General features: G+C 51.2%; 1 protein-coding gene and 1 long non-coding RNA gene across 10 annotated transcripts in view; one reads left to right on the top strand and one right to left on the bottom strand.

The window, feature by feature from the left end:
• The window catches only part of HOXB3 (homeobox B3), a 40,471-nt gene that overhangs the window by 4,469 nt on the left and 16,525 nt on the right, over positions 1 to 19,477 (bottom strand). For 2 of the 9 annotated variants that reach the window (XM_057421448.1, XM_057421456.1), the window contains exon 1: positions 5,048 to 5,647. The gene's annotated coding sequence lies outside the window, so the exon portion shown is untranslated. Of the gene's footprint in view, positions 1 to 1,644; positions 1,931 to 2,588; positions 2,679 to 4,619; positions 5,648 to 9,632; positions 9,724 to 10,250; positions 10,447 to 15,317; positions 16,253 to 16,886; positions 17,097 to 18,930; positions 19,184 to 19,477 lie in introns of those variants that run through there. The other 7 variants (XM_057421450.1, XM_057421454.1, XM_057421451.1 and 4 more) reach the window with 7 other exon arrangements.
• Positions 4,121 to 5,965, top strand: LOC130605741 (uncharacterized). The gene is made up of 2 exons (XR_008973777.1): positions 4,121 to 4,478; positions 5,658 to 5,965. It is a non-coding gene; the product is annotated as an uncharacterized LOC130605741 (long non-coding RNA).

Here is a 19,477-nt window from a genome sequence, read left to right as displayed (position 1 = left end):
TTGCTTTCTTACCCCTGACCTATTCAAATCAGCCATTCACACAGAGAAAAACCAGCAAGGCCTTATAGCATCAGAAATTAAAAGTCTGCTAAGTTGATTGCAGGGCCTCAAACTGAAACCAGCAAATAGTCTGGTTTAAACTGAAACCAGTTTTAAACTGAAACCAGCAAATAGCCACTATGTTTTCTGCAGGTAACGGGTGTCCTGACACAGTTGGCTTCATTTGCTGTTTACACAGGAACTCACAAATGTCTTTGGAATTCAGTGCAAATATTTCAAGCAGATTTAAGCAGGGCATGAATTCAAGAATGTGCCTCCTTTGGCCTGTTTGATAGCCTCCCCCTCTCTGGCAGCACAGGTTGTATTTAGAAAACACAGCCCTTCAGCGCCTGCTCTGCTTTGTGCTCATCCGTCCTAACCCGGAGCTGCCGTTGGTAAGATGCGATTCCAAAACCAGTTTAATTGCTGTTGGGTTTGGGGTTTTTCTTTTTTCTTTTCCCTTGGAAAACAGACCCATCACCAGGCCATTTGCTCCTAACTTTCCTCCCTTTGATTTTGTATTGTTCCTCCCTCCCTCAGTCTAAGCTCAAAAGTCTAAAAAAACCCCAGTCCAAAAGCCTCAAATTACAAAATGAAACCTTCCTTTTTGCTTCCTCTCCCTTTTCATTTTTCTTGATCTTTTCCTCTGTCTTTTCTCAAAGCATAAACTTTCCTTGACCATAAAGACAGAGTGGAAATACCCTTGGAAATATGAAAACTATCTTGCCCTGGAAACAAGCCGATGTGTGAGGCTCAGTCAGCAGCTCACATATTTTACAAAGGCAGAGGCTTCTCCCCGCAGCTCAGAGCTGCGAGGAACCCCCGTGCATTCTGTTTGGAAATTGATACCCACTGTATATTTAATTCTATCTCTTGTATATTTAATTTTATCGGGGCTCTTTCATTCTCTAAAATAAAATAGAATAAACTCAGTGGAGATAAAGCCTGATGCGATATTTCTAAGTACCGGGGTTTAACAGAAGCCACAGCTTGACAATAAATAACATCTTTTTTTCCCCTTCCCTGACTGCTCTGTTCTTCTGTCATGTCATATGAAACCTCCGTGTACTTCCCTCACAGTCTCCGAAGATGTGGCCACGGAGGAGCTGCTTTGCTTTTCTACACGGATTCAATCCTTTCTGCATTCCCAGATCCGTGTAGTGTCTTCCACGGAGATGCATTATTGTCTAGCGAGGGGACAGGGAGTTACTCGCGTTTGTTTTCCTCGCCATGATAAATATGTCTTATTAAAAAGTAGACTGCACTCCCCGAGCTCGAGCTGGGAATGAATTAAGCAACAGCAGCGCCTTTCTTATGAATAGCTTCGCTGAAAATATCTACGAGGCCAGAGGTGGGAATTTCTCCAAGGCCCTTCCTGTCTGGCATAGGTTTGTTAAAAAAAAAACACCAAATCCCAACCAAACCGAGCCGAGAGGCTGAGCTAAAGCAGCTAAAAATAACAGCGACGATAGCTGGGGGTTTTGTTGTCTTTTTTTTTTTTTTTTTTGGTGTGTGGTGGGTTTTTTTTTTCATGTCCATAAAATAAATTTACAACCCCCTTCGCCCAAAAGCTCGCTCGTGGCTTCCACAGCTTTGCTTTTGTACCTCATCTCTCAGCGCCTCGCAAATGCCGCTCATTTATCTTCGCCGGGGACGGCGCGATCCTAATTATTTACTCCAAGGAATTGCTTTAAAAAAAAAAAGCACATCTCAGGCAGAATAATAAATATTCGATTATCTCCTGGCGCGGTTAAAGCCGGGTGGGATCCGCGCTGCCGCTTTTCCTCACGCTCCAAGTTTCACTTTTGCGAGCGGTAGCGTTTAACGCAAACTCTTTGCCGGCAAGTTCGGAGTGCGAGGGTTTGGAGGCATTAAAAAAAAAACAAAACAAACCAAACCAAATCAAAAGACGAGAAAAGAGGAGAAAAAGAAGAAAAATCGAAGGGAAGGTGCGAGAGGGCTGCGGGGAGGAGGATGCTCAGGAGGCAAAATCCGGCGGTCGAAGGCAAAAGGGAAGAGGAGTCCGAGGCAGAGGCATTCTGGTGTTAACGCCATCCCCTCCATGTTGGAACCCCCAAATTCACAACCTGCCTGTGCTGAGGAGGAAGAGCGGCGCCTTTCCCCTCCCCCGCCCCCTCCCAAGGTACATTTCCCAGCGCCAGCGAAACCAGGCAGAGCCCCGCTTTTCATTTCAATTATTATTAATAATAAATATTCCAAACATGCCCTTAACAATAGGGCGGCTGCTCAGGAAGAGCTCAGACCCCAGCCCCTGCCTTGGCGCTGGATATGCCTGCAAAATAGAGACACATTCCTAAAATTTCCCTCTTCCCTCCCCCACAACCGAGCTTCACCCCAGCCAGAACTCCCCAGTTGTAAAGCGGGGGGGAAAAGGGCCCTGGATGAGGGCTGCGAAGGAGCCTCTGCGTGGAAGGAAGCTTAAAGCTTGTGAACTCTTCTTGAACCGAGATTGGAGTCATATGGTCATAAATCATTGGGACATATACTCCGCCATTCACAAAGTGATAGCCTATTTGAGTCCGGCTTACCTTAGTCTCTGACGAGCAAAGCACAGGCAGACATAATATATTTTCACATCCAGCATCCACGCAATCAATAAGCAAGGAATGACCCCCTTCCTTTAAAAGCGTTAAAGGAATATACGAGCGAGAGAGGAACAAAATCCAGCATATGCATGTATATATGGATAAAAAAAAAGCCCAAACAGAGGGGGAGGGGGCTCAGCCAGTGGAGCTTTCGGTTACGACAGCTCAAATTGTCTCTCTGTCTCCGTTTGGGAAGAGAAGGGGAGGGGGGGGAATAAAAAAATCAAGATGCTTTCCAGCTTCCAAGATGTGCTGAGGGCTTTGAATGGCCAGACCCTGAGATTCGAGTTGCCCTATAGCTGGTACGCGCTGCTCACTGATAACAATGGCCTCTGCTTTCCACAGCAAAGGGGAAGAAGGGAAAGGAGAAGGGGAAAAAAAAAAGAAAGAAAGAAAAGCTGAACACAACCACCCCCACCCCCCCTCTTTTAACTATGCAATGCTTGGCTGGGATTAAAATAATAACGCAAAGAATCCAGGCTACTGAAGGAGGGGAAAAGGGGGGATAAAGCCGGGGGGGGGGGGGGGGGGGGCTGTTTTTAAACCCCAAGATTTGGTTTGGATTGCCGGGAAGAGCCAAGGAGCCTCCCGAACAGCGTCACTAGTGAAGAACGATGCTAATGGCAGCGGCGGTGACCGGCGGCCTGGGCGCGGGTGCGGACCTGGCCGCGGCTTCACGTGCTCCCCAGTTAGGCGTCGATTGATGCTAATAACATAATCATAGCATGTCCCCCCCCTCCACTCCACACACACCCCCCCCGTTGCCCCCCGATCCCTCGGTGGCGTTTAGCCGCGAACCCCCCGAACCCCCTTTTCTGGGGATCGAGGGGGGGGACACATGGACGGAAGCCTCGGGAGCCGTGGGTTGCAAGGGAGGGGGAGAAAAGGGGGGACCGCTCGTGTTGCTGCAACTCCGAGGCCCCGCGTAACTTCGGCGCTAACTTTGCGCGTCCCCGCGTCTTGGGGGCTCCCCCCGGCTTCCGCCAGGGTGGAGATGTGGGGTTTACGGGGGGGGGGAAGGGGGGTGTCGGGGCTCAAACTACCCCCGGGGGAGGCCAGAGCAGCGAGGTGTTGAGCCATAAAGATGATTATTATTGCTATTATTAATAAGGCCGTTGCTGCCAGCGAGGCGCTGCCGCCACAGGAGATTTACGCCTTCCCCGTTCCCACGCGGCTGCGAGAGCAGAAACTCGCGTTTTGGGGAAAGCCCGTGATGAGGAGGAGCTGCGAGGGGGGAGGAAGGCGGGGAGGAATGGAGGTGTCTGCACTTTCCTTTCTTTATTTTTGTTCTTTTCTTAAGTGCTACTTTTGTTCCCCATCGCAGTTCTCTCCCCTCCTTTAATTCTGGCGCTCGCTCCTTTGGCTTAAGTGCTGACGGGGGGGAATTTACAATTAGCAAAGCAGGAAAAAGTGGGATCACAAAAGGCTCCTCGGACCTCGCCGCGAAGGGACGGCCCGTCGAGGGCGGGGGGGGGGGTTTGGTTTGGGGGTTTTTGTGTCTGTGTGTGCACCTTTAAGCTGAGAACTCCAGGAAGAAAAAGAAGCGTGCCCCAGGAAACACTTGACTTTTGAGAGGACTTACTCGAGGGTTTCTAGGTGATGGATAAAGTCCTGCTCCACGGACCGCGGTGTTTCCAGCTATTGTTCTGCTGGGAGGGAGCTTTCCACCGGCGGACACCATTATTTTTCCCCCTATTTAAACTTTTCATGAACTACTCCAACATAAATCTTCTCCTTCAAGCCAATTCTTACTCTGGAGCCCCGGCGCTGACATTTCAGGGAAGGAAGGATGAAAACCAGTAGTGGACTATTCTTTTAAAGACTTCTCAGTAGGTAAAATACTCTCTAGGTTTCTGAATCTGGATCTCCACTGACTAACTGGGAGTGCTCAAGCAACCAGAAGTCCCTCCAATACTGGAGATAATTCCTCTCAAGCGCGAAACCGTGCTTTAATTTTAACTGGCAGCCAAAAAACCCACCTTTTAGAAGGTCCTTGCTCTTTTAGATGTTGAGCTTCTGCAAGCACAGGTTTTAGGCTCCCTTTGGCATCTTTGCTTTGGTTGCAGCTTATTTTTCTTTAAGATGTAACTCCCTCGCCCTCATCCCGAAATCAGCAGCAAATGTTGCAATCTGCCTGGATTTCCCTTCAAAGGGAGTACAGGAAATATCTTCAATTTAAAACACTCCCTCGAAGTTACGCTCATAAATCACAAGTTTAAGGACAAGCCAGTAGCAAAATGAAAATAGTCCGGTGAAATCCAGGGCAGCCCTGCTTATCCTGGCGGTGGGGGAGAGGGACGGGACTGGATGGGACAGGAGGGGAATTCACTTTGGGTGCCCTCAGAGAAGGAATGAAGGGAGACACAGAGACACGCACAGGTTGGATATTGAGCCAAACTCACCGGTTGTGGAACGTCTGGTCCAGCAAAGCCGAGGCAGTGGCGGGCTTTGGGAAAGGAGGAGAGCTGGGGAGGGGGAAGGAGAGAAAACAAAGTATGAAACTTCGGTGAGAAACGAGGGGCTTCATCATCCAGAGGAACCTTTGCGTGGAAAAGGGGAGAAGACGGGCTCTGGTGAACAAAAGCCCCAGCAGTTCCTCCTGCATTATCACCCACCCCAGTCACCGGCATTTCCAGGACCCGATATCCTCATCCCGGCACCAGGGTTATTTCGGTAAACCCCTGCGCTCCCTCCGGTCCTTCCTCGCCCCGTACAACCCCCCGAAGGAAACGCTTCTCCCGCTCTGGGGTTCGCGTGTGATGGAAGCGTTTGGTGTGGACCAGGGGCGGTTTGCTTACGGCTGGTGGTGAACTCCAGATGCCATTTCAAATATATATACATTGGGAAGGGTTTGGGTTAAATTCTGGTGGTATTTTCAGGGTTAAATGCGTTTAAGAGATTAAATATCTGCAGTTAAATAGCTCTGGGTTCAACGTCAATGTAACAGTAGAGAAAATAGAAGAGGCAGCAAAGCCTGAAAGATACAGAATGGGGGTTTTGGTGTTTCTTGAGTGTGGTGGAGGGATCGCCACGAAGGGAGGGGGGAGGATGGAGACGCGCTGCAGTGTACGAGGCCAGAGGGGCAGTGATTCGGTATCAGAATTAACGGTTTGGAGACGTAAACATCTTGAAAGCCACGCCGAGATTTATGGCCACAACTTTGGCACGAAGGATTCGGGAAGGGAGAAAGAAAAGGAGAAAGACAAAACAATCTAATTTAACAATATTTTCGTTTAGGGAAACATTCCAACGCCTTAATAATCCCGTTTCCGTTCTGTATGTTGATGTTACTAATCTCGAATAAAAATGTTCCCCTCACACCCCTATTCTGCTCCTGACCACATCCCCGAGTCCATAAATCCCCCGCTGATGCTTCGTGACCTTCTCTGCTCGGCGGCCTAAAGCTGGAGGTTTTATTACTGTTATTATTACATGGGCTCACAGTTTAGTACACAGCTCTGGCAATATTCCACTTACATCCCAGCCCTCCCTGGGCTTTTCGGTTCCCTCTGTAGAGCACGCACAGAGGTTTGGAAAGAGGGGAAAAGGAAAAAGAAGGAAAGAAAAAGCTTTTTCTGCGCTGTGAACTCAGGCTGTTTTCTGCAAGTTCCGGGCTGGGAGGAAGAGGAGTAGAGGGCAGGGAAGAGGTGGGGAAAAGAGGGAAAACGGCGTTTATTTGGAAGTGGATGCAGGAGGGAGGAGGCAAAAAGAGAAACAAATAAACAACCCCGAAGAAGCTGGAATCAACAACGGCTCCAGCGCGGAGGGCGGGGGGGGGGGGGCTGGTGGTTTCTTTGTTTTTCATATATTCCCTGGCAGCGCAGGCAAGAGAAGGGATGGAGCGAGGGTGTTCCCCCCCGCCTCCACTCCCCCGTGTTCTTTGTTTTGATTTGGGGGCTTTTCTCTGTTCATTTTCTCTTGGAGGCGGCGCAAGTCCCGCCCGGCCCCTGCTCCGCACCCGCGGATGCTCCGCGGGGCCGCTCCTCCTCCCTCGGCTCTTTATTTAGTCTGAAGGGAAGGAGTTTGGGTTTTCCCATTCCCCAGACACTGAGCCCGAGGGCGGGCAGAGCTCCGAGCAGGAGGCGAGAGCTATGGAGGGTGCAGGACCTCCTGAAACCTCGAACAGAAGCCAGCCCGGATAAGAAATCAAACTGAAACTGAGCGAGCGCTGGCTTTGCCTTGACAGATTAGACCTTTTTCTCCCCCTGACCTTTGCTTAGACGAGCAATAACTCACCAGGTTAATGATCAATCAGCGGAAGTGCTTTGGAATTGTCTCAAAAAAAGCAAAAACAAAACCCAAAACCAAATCAAGCCAGCGGCCCTTGAGTCTCCCCCCCGCCCCGCAGCCCCCCCGCTCCCATGGGTCCACCTCTCCTTGCTCCCACGGGGTGCGGTGGGGTTGGGGGTACGGGAGGGCTCGTGGGGACATCAGTTTGGGGGATCAGCGTGTTGCAAACAGCTCTTTGGGGGGCAGCACACCGGAGACGGGCTGGGAACCGGGAATCACCGTCGCCACTTTTCTTCTCTCTCTTCTCCCTCCTCCCTCCCAAATGCCAAAATAATGGCTTGAATTATGCGCCCACGTGACTGGGACACGTCAACCTTTTGCCTATTTTCCCCAGAATTGGGAAATTCCCGGCTTCCCCCTCCGGTCCCGCTAATTCCACCATCAGCAAATTCCCTGGAGCTCCCGGGCAGGAGGTGCCCCCGTTCCCGGGGGCTGCCCGGCCCCTGGGGGGCTCTGGGTGCCTTCTCCTTTGATTTTTTCCTACCAGTTTTCCTTTTTATCTTTTAATCTGGAGGCGAACAATCACTATAGGTGAGGAAAGAGACCGGCAGCACCCACCGCTCCCGCAGCCTCAGCATCCAGCCCCACGGCAAAGACGACGGAAACGGAGGGGGAAAGTAACGGGTCTGGGGGAGCAGGAAAAACCGAGAAGGGCTTCTCAGCCTCCCCGAGGCCCCGAGGATGGGCTTCTCCCTCCATGGCGACTCGCCTGGCCCCTAAGATGAGGTTCCTCGGGGGCTTCCCGTTTATTCCCACTCCGTTCCCCCTTCCCCCCCAAAAAATCACCAATATATAAGAAAGAGAAGGAGAAAATGAGGATTTGGAGCTTTTCTCCCATTGCCTTTCCTTAGCCTCCCGCAGGACCAGGTACCACGCTCCCATCGTGGCCATTTCTATGAGAAAAGGAAGGAATTCGGTTGTTTTGTGTTTTACAGGGATACTCGCCTCATTCCTGGCCCCGGCTGGCGCTGGAGAAGAAGCTGGGCATGGGGAAGAAGGGACCTGGGAGAAGGAACGAGCTCCATTGTGCCTGCTTCCTTCTGAGAATGCAGAAAGACTAACAAATTCTGAAGAGGAACTCGCCGGAGAGGGAGAAAGAAGCGGTGGCAAGGAATTCTATTTCTCTACTGTGGGATGCCCACGAGGAATATTTATGGTCTGTAGGGAAGCGCGTGGATCCCACGGAGTCCTGCATCCTCCCTGCCGCCTCCCTGCGCACACCCCCCCCCAAAAACACCGGCGCACCCCGAGGTGCTGCCCCTTGCTATAACCCCTCGGGAGCTGCAGGCTGCTCCCAACGCCACCTCCTCACCCCCATCAAAGGGCTCCCACCCACCCCGGGTTAATTTTTAATGGGGTGGGAAAGTTTGGGGAACGGCAATGTTTAACGCAGGAGAGGGCACGGAGGTGAAAGAGGGGGTTTGAAGTCCTATTTCAGTCCGAGCTTTTACCACGGCTGCGAGTGCGGCAGGGCCGAGCTGGGACACACGGATTTTGGGCAGAGATATCCCCCCTCTGCGCCCACCAAAGCACTGGGCAGAGGGAATAACCCGCCTAGGGGAGTACTCTGATTAATATCACAGAGAAACCAAACTATTCCTTGCTCTTTTCCCCCACATCTCCGTGCTGCCGGATTCACTCACAAAGCAAATCTGAGCCCCCCCCCCCCCCCCCCAACAACGAGCTGAGAATAAGTCGCTTTTTAGGAAGAATGAGAGAAAAGAAAACTAGGAAGAAAAATACCCCCACCATCCCCCTAAAATCCGCTGTCCCAAAAGAGCAGAAGTGAGAAGAGCACAACCCTATAGATCTATACGGTTACATTTCAGAAAGTGTCCATTAATATCAATTTACTTCAATGAAAACTTTGCTTCTTCATGAAGTTGATGATTTATGATAAAATCAATTAAATTACGGTCACTCAGGGCCTGCGGTTTCTTCTCAGATTTCATTCGCCAACAGATCAAGCGGTTGGTAAAAACACCCAACTTTAGCTGGAGGCGAGTAAAGAGAAATCTGGAGCTGAGGAAATTTAATGCAAAGCAATTTTCAGGAGGGAAAAAAATAGGGCAAAAAACAACAACAAAAAGGAAAAGAATAAAATAAAGAAGCTGTCTGTGTAGCTGAGCTCCTGCTCTGCCAATATCGCAGCTCGCCTCGGGAAATATCAGCCACTGAGTCAAAACTTTCCCAGTTTCCCAATCTAAGAGAGTATTTTTAGACCTGGCAACTTGTCCCGAGGATGAAGTTATGATGTCGCTCTAAAGGGAGAGGAACCAAAGGAGAACAGAGCACGATTATGTATGTATTTAAAGCGGAAAAAAAAAAACAACTTTCCAGATTTAACCCCATTTTTCGTGTTTCTTTTTTTTTTTCCTGCATACAAACGATTCTCCTGTCTCGCTCTTAAAATACCCATCGGGGGTTCACCGGACAGGATGGAGGGGGAGCAGCCACAACCGAACAGCACAAACCCATAGTAAATAACGCATCTGAGATTCCCACGCGTAATCTCACACCCCCCCCCGCCCATCCTCTTCGATCCCAGACACCGCATTTGAGCGGAATGACCCATTTTGGAGGCCATTCTTTCCCTACCCCCAACCCAAGCAAACATCGAACCTCTTTAAACCCCTGATATTTTCATGCTCGGACACCCCAGAAGCCGCCTCTTTAATATGGAAGTCTCCTTCTTACCCATTGCGGTCAAACGCACGGCTCGGCTAAAAGGAACAGCAGCTCAATGAACCAGATGTTTGTTGGTCACATCTGGCCACTCCACCCAGACCTGGGGAGGGAAAACCCGCTATGGACATACACAGAGCTTGGGAAAGCTTCTTTTCGGGGTGGGGGGGAGGGCTTTCTGTTTTAGAAGCCCCTGTAATGAGGGTCTGCTTCAAGTAAACAAAAAAACTTGGTAGGGCCATAAATCACCATCACAAACATTCTTCAGTTTAACACCCGCGTTTCCAATGGGCTTTTGTAGTTTCTTTTTCAAACAAGAGAGAGGTGCTAAACCTTTACCAAATGCGTCCCAGACAAACTTCGCAAGGAATCACCCCCTCGGACAGAAGCGGTTTGCGGCCGGTCCCCGTTATGGACCCTGCGAGGTCTTTTTTTGCTCATCCCCAGCTCTCCCGCTCCCGAAGCATCAGTCTTAATTTGTGAGCGGCAGAAAGTCAGCTACAGCTCGCGGAGAGCGGGGGAGAAGCCTGTCAAAGCTCTCGGAGCAATTCATTACATCTCAGAGCGCCGGAGAAGGGAGGAAAGGCAGAGCCGCACCATTCCTTTATTTATTTGTTTGGAACTCCTTACCTGTGAGACTGTCCGACCCAGGACTTCAAGAAGAAGGAGCGAAGCCGGTTCGGATGGGGCGAGTTCGCAACTGGAGCAGGCAAATTAAGGAGAAGCAACTACTTTATTGCACCCCGGAGGAAGGATCTTGCTGACGGCTTTCCCGGACGATTTGGAATTTTGTTTCCCTAAAGATGCTTTGGTTTTGAATTATTTCTCTTTTTTTTTTTTTTTTTTACTCCCTCGATTCAAAAGGAACGGACTTGACCTGGAGAAAAAGAGAAACTCCTCCGAAACAGCTTTAAGGATTGCAAGGATGCGGCCCCCCTTTGCAGAGATACCGAGCCGAGCGGGGTGGGATGGGGGTGTCGGGAGGGGGGGCGAGAGCACGTTCCCTTTAGGAAAAAGAAAAGGAAAGGCGCCCCCAAAAACCTCCCCCACTCCTGACTCCTTCGTATCTCTCTGGAAAGCTGTTTCTCTTTATAAAGACTTAAAATGTTGCAAGACGGTTGTAATACTGAGTGACAAGGGGTGCTGGAGAGAAGGGAACCAAATGGATTCTGGTTTTCAGAGCCAGTAGGAATTGGCCAGCCTTCAATGTCAGGATTCAAAATTGATTCCATATGTCTCGGCCGGGGAAAGGGGAAAAAATGAAGGATAGAAAGAAGGAAAGAGAGGGAAAGAAAGGGGGGGAATAGAAGTTGTGCAAAGCTCATCGGGTTTAATACTTTTTCTCGCTCCCACCCTTCCCAGCAATACCCTGCCATTAAATCTTGCCCTTTTCCAGGGAATAGTTTGCACTCTCGCGTTTGAAGCGCAGGGAGTGTTGAGGTACCAGTAGCAACAAACCAGATCCTGGGGGTTATTTTTAGACTTGGCTTTTCTGTAGCTGACCTCAGCGCGAGGAGAGGAAATCTGGATCTGCGTGCTGGTGAAAGCGCCCAGCGTGCCACGGCTCCCCAGAACCGGGGGGAACGGGAAGATGCAAACCCTCCCCTCCTAAAAACCACCACCACCAGCATCATCATCACCCCACGGCGCCCAGCACCCGGGCAGGTGATGGGCTCGTAGAGTCCGGGTCAGGGTGGTGGGAAAGGGGTTCAGGGAGGGGGGACCCGGTTCCTCTCCCAGTCCCCCCTCAGCACAGAGGCTGCGGTTTGAAGCTCCCCATCGACTTCACCGGGACATGCTCGGAAAGAATTTGACCCGAAGTTTTTGAGGCTTCTCTCCTGACCTCTCAATACCGCTGCCAATAAAGCATCGATATATTTCGTACGGAGTCGGACTTCAAAAGGAGACGAAATAGCAACGAGTGGGGATTTCTCCTAACCCCTCCCCTTGTATCTACGCTAAAATAAGGAGTCAAATCTCCACCATTGCCTCTGATTTATAGCCTCCCTTTTCAGCTGGGATGGTTACGGGCAGGGAAGTGTTGAAATGTGGTTGTCGCCTTTTATTTCTTTCGCCTCCTCCCTCTTCCCCACTAAAAATAAAAAAGAGATAAAACTTCAAAGAAAACAGTCCCCGTTTCCAGACTTTTGCTTATTTAACTGAAAAGCAACCGAGCTCTTCCCTTTTGTCCTGGCTGCTCATGGCTCGGGGTCGTTTCCTTATGAAATAGGAAAACGAAGCACAATAGGCTCCAGGTCCCCGGGTCTCGGCGACGGTTTCGGGGTGACACCGGGGGACAGGGGCGGGCTGAAGCCCCTTCCCGGGGGAAACGCACCCACAAAAAGAAAAGGATGGGGGGGGAGCTGCTGCCAGGCCCTGCCCCTGCGCCCGCTTCGCTCCTCAGCCCCAGGTTTCCGCGTTATCCCCTTTATTGCTCCCCTTCCCGGCCTTGCAGCTCTCGCCCTCAGCAATGCTTTGATCTGAAATAACTCTCTCCTCCTGCCTGCAATAAATTATGAATTAAGGTGCTGTTGACTCATATTTACAACGTTAATAGCTTCCTCTTTGGGAAAAGATAGGGGATGTCTGGCCGAGAGGGGAAGGGAGGGATATTTCTTTGGGGATGAGATGTGCTAAACGCGGATTCGTAGCGCCTATAGCCCAGAGACTTCTGACGAGATGCCAGGCAAGGAGAAAGGCTTATTGCACACAAACTAATGAAATCGAACCTGCTTGAGTGACTTGAAATAGCTTATTGCCTCCTCCCGACTCTTGGACGTTGTTTCTGCCATTTGTAACTCTAAGGTTCAATAGCTGGTTTCTCGAAAAGAGCCCCCCCAAACCTCGGTTTCAAAGAGTTTCAAACATGGTAAGGAGCTATTCGCTCATTATTTGTAGCGAGGCTGGGAGAGCAGCGGCGGCGGGGCTGCGCGGAAGATGCGCAGATGCGCAGAGGATGCTCAGGGCAAGGGCTTCTGCTCCGGAATTCCCCTTGCAGCTCTGGCCAAAACCAAACCCCTTCCCTCGAGTGATCGCTAACCCCAGAGGGGAGAAACTTGTGTTTTGGGGAGGATGAAGCTGGTTCTCCCCCCCGCAAGACCCAGTCCTGCATGAAGGGAAGTTTTGCATCATCTAAGGGCCCCCCGACCCATGTTTCCCCCCCGCCGCCCAGCCGCCGGCCGGGGACAGAGCAGGATGGGGAACATTCTGCCTTCTCCTAGCCAGGCCTCAGGTATCCTCCTGGACCTGGGGTCCCCTCCAAGGTTGGAGGCTCTTGTCCCAAGTTTTGGGGTCCTATCTCTGTCATGGGGTGACCTGCTGGGTCTGGGTCTCCTAAGGGAGCTCTGGAGCTATTATCCAGTAGCTGAGCTTCTGTTCTGGCTCTGAGCCTCATAACTGGAGTCTGAGAGTCTTCTCAGGGGTCCTATTTCTGGTGCGGAGCCCCAGCCCGGGGCCGAGCCCCCCTCCAGGGCTGGGCCAGCAGATCTCGGGGTCGGGGCAGCATCCCCAGCACGGAGGTTCGGCCAGAGCGACCCGGCGGCCCTCGGCCACCCCATCTCCTCCTGACATCTGCTTATTAAAGCGCGACACTCGCACAAAGGCGTCTGGACCGGGGATAAATAGAGCCCCGAGTATTGATTTAAAGGGGTCTGCCGGCCGGGGCGGGGGCTGCGGGGCGGCTCCTCCGCACCGAGCCCGCAGCCGCCCCCCGCCAAGGGCCGATTTCTCACGCTCAACATCCCAAACCGACAGAAAACAAAAAAAAATTAGGAATGCCATCACATAAAACAAACCAGCACCGAACAAAATAAAGGGGGTGAAGAAAAAGAGGGAAGAAGGGGGGGTCTGCATCCATTTGAAGCCGACAACCTAAATTAATACGGGGCTTGACAGAGAATGATGCTGTATTTCTGGCTCCGTCACCGTCCCTGGATCTCCCTTAATATTTAATGAAAGTCGCTGAGTTCCTCTAATTTTGCTACATAAAGGTTTACACTGGCAGACAGAGTAAAATATCCCCGCTCGGGCGGTGTGAGACTTGGCTGCGAGCAGAGGGGAGGAAAGAGAAAGGAAGGGGGAAAAAGCAGGGAATCCTCATTCGAGAATCCGGTGCTAACATTTAATCTTTGCTCCTGTTGTCAGTTTTATTGACTCCTCGCATGCTGGAGCTTGTAAAATATTTAAAAACGCGATCTCCCACTTCCTCCTTCCCTTTCAACACTCCCGGGTAGGACCAATTTGGTCCAGTTTGGAGACGGGAGGGGAGGGCAGTGCTGACTCCCGACCTCCCCTTTGCCGTGGAGGATGCGCTCCCCGAGCTGACAGGAGAGCAGGTACCGGTGCCTCCCGTTCGGGACACACCATCTCGTCCCCAGAACACTTCAGCTTCGCTACCTTAGTGGCCTGAAAGGGATTCGCCTAGTAGAGCTCTGCTGTGTTTTGCACAGGAATCGCTCTGAAGGTAACAGCTGAGGGCCAGGTTAGGCTACTATTTAAGCTTATTTCTGTGCTCTTTCTCCTCGGAGCTCTGCTTTTCTTAAGATAAATAGCAGGCCCGGGCTCCTAGAGAATTCCTGAGAGCACCTTCTCCAGCTCTCATCATAAGAGCTCTATTCTCTGCCTCTCCATCCATCACCATCCTAGCCCGAGCAAGCCACGCGAAGTCACCCTCCTACTCCAAAAGCACAACGAGATACCGGCGAGGAGCTTATGCCCCTTTCTGCTGTTGTCTGTGGGTCAACCCCTCTGGGCTGGGTCCCTCGGCAGCGCCTCACTTCCCATAGCCCCCCTTTGTTCTGCCTTTGGTGGGCAAAGTCCCCTTCCCGCCTGGGACCAAATCCGCGCCTCTCCGAGGCAGCGACCTCCCAGCGGTAAGCTCTGGTTTTGTCTTGGTTTAAAATGATTCTTAACTAGTTTGTTGCATTTCAATCCGGTTTCGGTGCCTGGTTTAAAAAGAAGCATCTCCAGCAATCGCCTAAAGCAACCTGTGCCTGTTCTCCAGTGAGGAGTCCTGCCGGGGAACGGGGAGAGGGAAGTTGAGAGAAAATGAGTTATCGTTCAGAAAGAGATGTTGCAGCACAGGACTCCGAGCTGTGATTTTGATATTAAGGTCGTGCTTTTTTACTAGGTTTATATGGCAATGAGGCGTTCCCGGTTTCCCAAATTTATACAAATCTCTCCTTAATTGGTAATCACAGACGCTGTAATTTAAGACCCCCAGCTCCAGAGCTTTCATATTAGCTGCTGATCTATTACAGTAAATCGCCTGAAATCATCAACTCCAGGGAGTGGGGCAGAGAGAGATCCTCGCTCTAAAATATCATCGCTTGCACATCATTTTCACTCCAGAAATGATTTATCTTGGCCACCACTCTAAACAACACAACTCTCTCACAAACACACACACAATGGCAGCCGCGCTGCTGCTGACATGTTTATTGTAATAAATCAAGAAAGGGGGATGAGGGGGAAAAAAAAAGGGAGGTTGCGAGGAGAGAGAGGGAGAGAGGGGAATATTCCTAAAAATATCAATGAAATGCCTCGATGGGTATAAACATCCATAGCGCCATGTGAAGAGAAATGGGAGGAAATGAAGACGGCGATTTGTCACATTTTACGACAATAACATTAATAACAAACAATAAATTTACATGGACATATAGACACGCTCGGAATTGGGAAGCCCCTGCTACTTACAATAATCCAGCCCTCGGCGTGGCTTCGTGGGTCCTGAGAATTGTTTTATTGCAGCCTCCTCTCCCTCTCTCCTCCTCTCCCCCTCTTTCTCTCTCTCCCTCTCGCTCTTTCTCTCCCTCTTTTTTTTTACCCCCCCTCCCCTCAGCTCTAGGCTTGTTTTTTAAAGGACAGTTGAATTTCACGTCAGACACAAGGAGTCCATGGCTGCGATTTTCCTGACGAATACATATCTATTCTGCAAGCTCGGCATTAATTATTTAATGAATCACGTGATGGGAAGGGGGAAGGGGGTCTCGCAGTTTCATACTCAAAGGACCACTGTGACCTTCCACCGGAACAGTAGTTTTTGAAAGAAGTTTCCAACTGAACGAAGCTTTTCGAGGTGGACAGAGCCCCCCCTTTCCCCTTTCCCCCCTCTTCCTCAGGGCTGCTCCCCAAAGCCGGGCACGGCGATGAGAGGCCGTGCAGGGGCACCCACCTCAACCCCCTGCCCTGCCCAAGGGCACGCGTTTAGCTTTATCCCCCTATCTTAAAAGCCCTTAAACCCTTCCCTACACATTGCCTGCAGCTTGGCTTTGCTGGACCTTGCTTCTGCTAAACCACATCGTGCTTTTTTTCCTTTCTATTTTTATTTCCCCTCTCTCCACGCTGCGATTTTCATGGCAGGCTTGTACTGAATAGCACAACTGTTTTAGAGTCTAAACCAGCTGAGAATATTTATACTCCTGGTTTGCAAGAGCTCAGCCCTCCCTTTCAGGCCTTTTCTCCCCGCTGCTGTTATTGTTTGGCCAGCCTTTATTGCATTAAAAAAATAAAATCAAATCAAATTTGGACTCTGAGGAGAGCTGCCAAGTACAAGGATCCTGGAAAGGGGAAAAAAAGGGAAGAAGAATGAGCAACAAAGGGAAGCGGCTTGGAAAGGCCTCGGAGTCCACGGAGGGAGCCCACCACCCAAGAGAAGATAGGGAAAGGAGCCTGAAAGCCTCAGGAGCGCATCCTAGAGCAGAGAACCCCAGGGCAGAGCCCCCCCCCCCAGCAGCACACCAGCACCCCTTCAAGCCCATTGGGGTGCTAAACGGGGAATGGACCCCTCCGCCCTCCACGGGTAAAGCCTGGAGGGAGCTCGCCTTAACATCAACGTAAATCTGAAGAGCCTAAAAGCGGTTTTAGTCCCCCTTTAAGCCAAGCTTAGGGTGCTTTGTGGGGGGAGGCTCTGGGCTGCCCCCGGCCAGGAAGGAGCGAGCAGGGAAGCGCTTCATTTTCGAAAGCCCTCGATTATTTCGGAATCGATTTTATCGAGTGAAAGCCGTTGTTGGAAGAGAGACGCTTGGTCAAGGAGTGGGGGGTGGGGGGGTGGAAATCCGATTCAAAGGGGCTTCTCTCGCTGGGGGAAGGGATCCCCAAGAGGAAGAAAACCTTGGGGGAGGGGGGGGGATATTTTGGAACTTCAGCTCAAGTCAGAAGCCGCAACTTTCTCTTCACACAACCACTTATTTTTTTCTTCCCTGTCAGAAAAGGTAGAGTCCCTGTGAACGGAGCCGAGTAAATACACTAAAAAAGAGAGGGGGAGGAAAGGATCAGAGTCATCCCAGGCAGCAAACGGGGCAGATACCCCCCTCTCCACCTCCCCTGACATTTTTGGGTTTGTTTCATGCAAAAGAAGCACCCGTTTCTGGGGTTTCTTTTATTTTTTTCAAGCCCCCAGTTCAAAGGGTCGGAAACGCGGCCATAAACAGCGGCTTCACCCTCCGAGGTGCCGTGATCAAAGCCGTTTTCTTTCTAAAGATAAAATGAACGTTTATATAGTGAGAAAGCGAGATTGATTTACGGATTTAAACACGCCGTTCTTATTGCGGATCATAAATCTGTCACCGGGGCTGAGAAACTCCCAACCCGCTCGCCGAGCTTTTAAAGCTACTCAGAGCTATAGAGGGGGTGCACGGTCCCCCACCAGCACCCACATAGGAACAGACCCCCCCATATCCTTGCATATATAGACAGATATCACATATATATTTATTTCGACTTCCTCTTTACCCTTTCTGTCCAGTAACTACTCAGTGGATTGAGTTATAGCATTTTCTCACCCTTTTTTGTCCAATTTTGCAACTAAGGGGTAACAAAGGGGCTCAGCTCTGGTCGAACCGGTGCTGGGGGTAGGAAATGGGGGTTCCAGCTCGCGGGAAGGGGGTAAGAGATCCCCGAGTGTCTCCCCCCCGCCGGGTGGGATCCCCCCTCACAGCTCCGCACCGCTCCGCGCTGCTCCGCTCAGGCAGCTGAGCACAGAGAGGCTTTTGAGAGCGCCGTGGGCAGGAGCGAAGTGGGAGGAGGTGCGGGGGGAAAGCGGGGGGGGGGCTCTCAAACAAAGGAATTTCTGAAAATAAGAAGCGAGATGAGACGCGGGAAGGGGCGGGGGGCTCCGCTCCTGCGCTGCGGGGTTGGGGTTGTTTCCCCCCCCGAGTCTGCGGGGTAAACCAGGGCTCTGCTCGCAGAGCCAACGCGGCGCGGAAGCTCCGCTCCTTCCCTCTCTTTTCTCACTCCGAAGCAACACGCCAAGACAGAGGGCTTTGAAGTGAAATCAGAGGGGAAAGCGTCTGTCGGGCCCGGGCTGGGCAGCAGAACCACTAAACCGTGAGAAAGCAGAAATAACCCCACTTCTAAGACCCTTCTTCATTCCTTTCTCTCTTCCCGTCCCCCCGTCCACCCCCCCCAACCCTGCCTCCCGGGGCTGGTTCCCGGCTTCCACGGCCCGAGGCCGCGGTGAGGGCCAGGCCGGCGGGACCTCGCACACGCAAAGTTTTGCTGCGCTGCGGGCTGAGCACAATGTCCAGCCTCGGGGAGGTCAAGGGGTTTGCGAGGTCACTCCCTGGCTATAATACACAGCTAATCGCCTAGAAAACGTGTCCTCTGCTTGAACTCTCTTCCCCCGATCGGGGCTTGCCAGAGCTGGAGTTTGTCTCCCCACTTTTCAGCCCTTTCCTTCACTACGGTGTTCCCACACAGCTACCGGGAAGAGGCAGGAACCAGCACCCAGGGGACACCGGCACTACCGGGACAAAGACATCCCCTGGAACCCCCACATTCTGGAGCACCCAGACCCCCGGGGACACCCGCACCAGGGGATCCCCGCACCCCAAAACCCCTTAAACCCTCCCCACAGCGGTCCGTGACAGGCGGGAGATGTTGTTCAGGGAAAGAAATATTTGTAAAAGGGAAAACGATGGAAAAGGGATGAAAAAACAGGAACGAAAGAGGGTTCTCCCCTCTCCAGTAGTCCCCCATGGACCCTCGCCAGTGACCCCGCAGCGAAGCTCCACGGGGCCGATCCCGCACACGCAACAGCCCCAAATCGAAGAGAAATCCACACACATCCCTCACCACGAATAACCCGCCTGGAAACTCTCTCTGCCGCTTGCCTCGCTTACACCGGCCAAAACAAAACGAGAAAGCAGAAGGGAAAGCCCGCACAAGCATTCACGTGTTGTTTTTCTTTCTGCCCTTTTTCCTTTCTGAGCTCCTTTTTTCCCCCTTTTTTCCTCGTGCTTCCCCAGCTTTCTGCTGGAAGAGGCAACAAACAGACCCGAAACGCATGCCAAGAGAGCAGCTCTGTTACCTGGTTCGCTCCCACATCCTTTTTCCAACGCCCCAGAGACGGCCCTCATGGTTTGGGTGGTTTCTTCCAAAGTGAGAGGTCTGGGGGAAGGGGATCCCTTTGAGAGGGGGATGTTTTGCTTTTGTTTTTCTCCCCCAGAAATAAAGCTTTCACCTTTACGATCCAGATTTTATTATTAATAAGATTATTTCCCCTGAAGATTCTTGTAGAACTCCGGGTGCTTTTTTCCCAACAGACGGTCTGCGGAGATTTGCTGTTGAATAACAATGGGAAAAGGATAAGTATTTAAAGAAAAGAAGTGATTAATGATTTTCTGTATAATTCTCGCATTTTTCTTAGCTTCTGTCTGCTTCTAATGGCTGTGAACTTTTAGGTCCTATAGAAATCTTCTTTTCTCCCCCTTCTATTCTATTCATACTTTCCAGCTTTGATTTGCTTCTATAGACCCCACATTCCTGGAAGCATATGCCTTTTTCTTTTTAAAAATAGAACGATTTTTTGCCATTCTTAGAAGCACTATCTCGAAAATAACACCCTCTTTACAACC

The sequence above is a fragment of the Pezoporus wallicus genome, unplaced genomic scaffold (assembly GCF_028554395.1).
Source record: "Pezoporus wallicus isolate ANWC-B61680 ecotype Strahan unplaced genomic scaffold, APGP_CSIRO_Pwel_v1 contig_13057, whole genome shotgun sequence".
In the NCBI taxonomy this organism is placed as follows: domain Eukaryota; kingdom Metazoa; phylum Chordata; class Aves; order Psittaciformes; family Psittacidae; genus Pezoporus; species Pezoporus wallicus.
The sequence above is the reverse complement of the archived record's forward strand: the minus strand, read 5'-3'. Positions and strand labels throughout refer to the sequence as shown.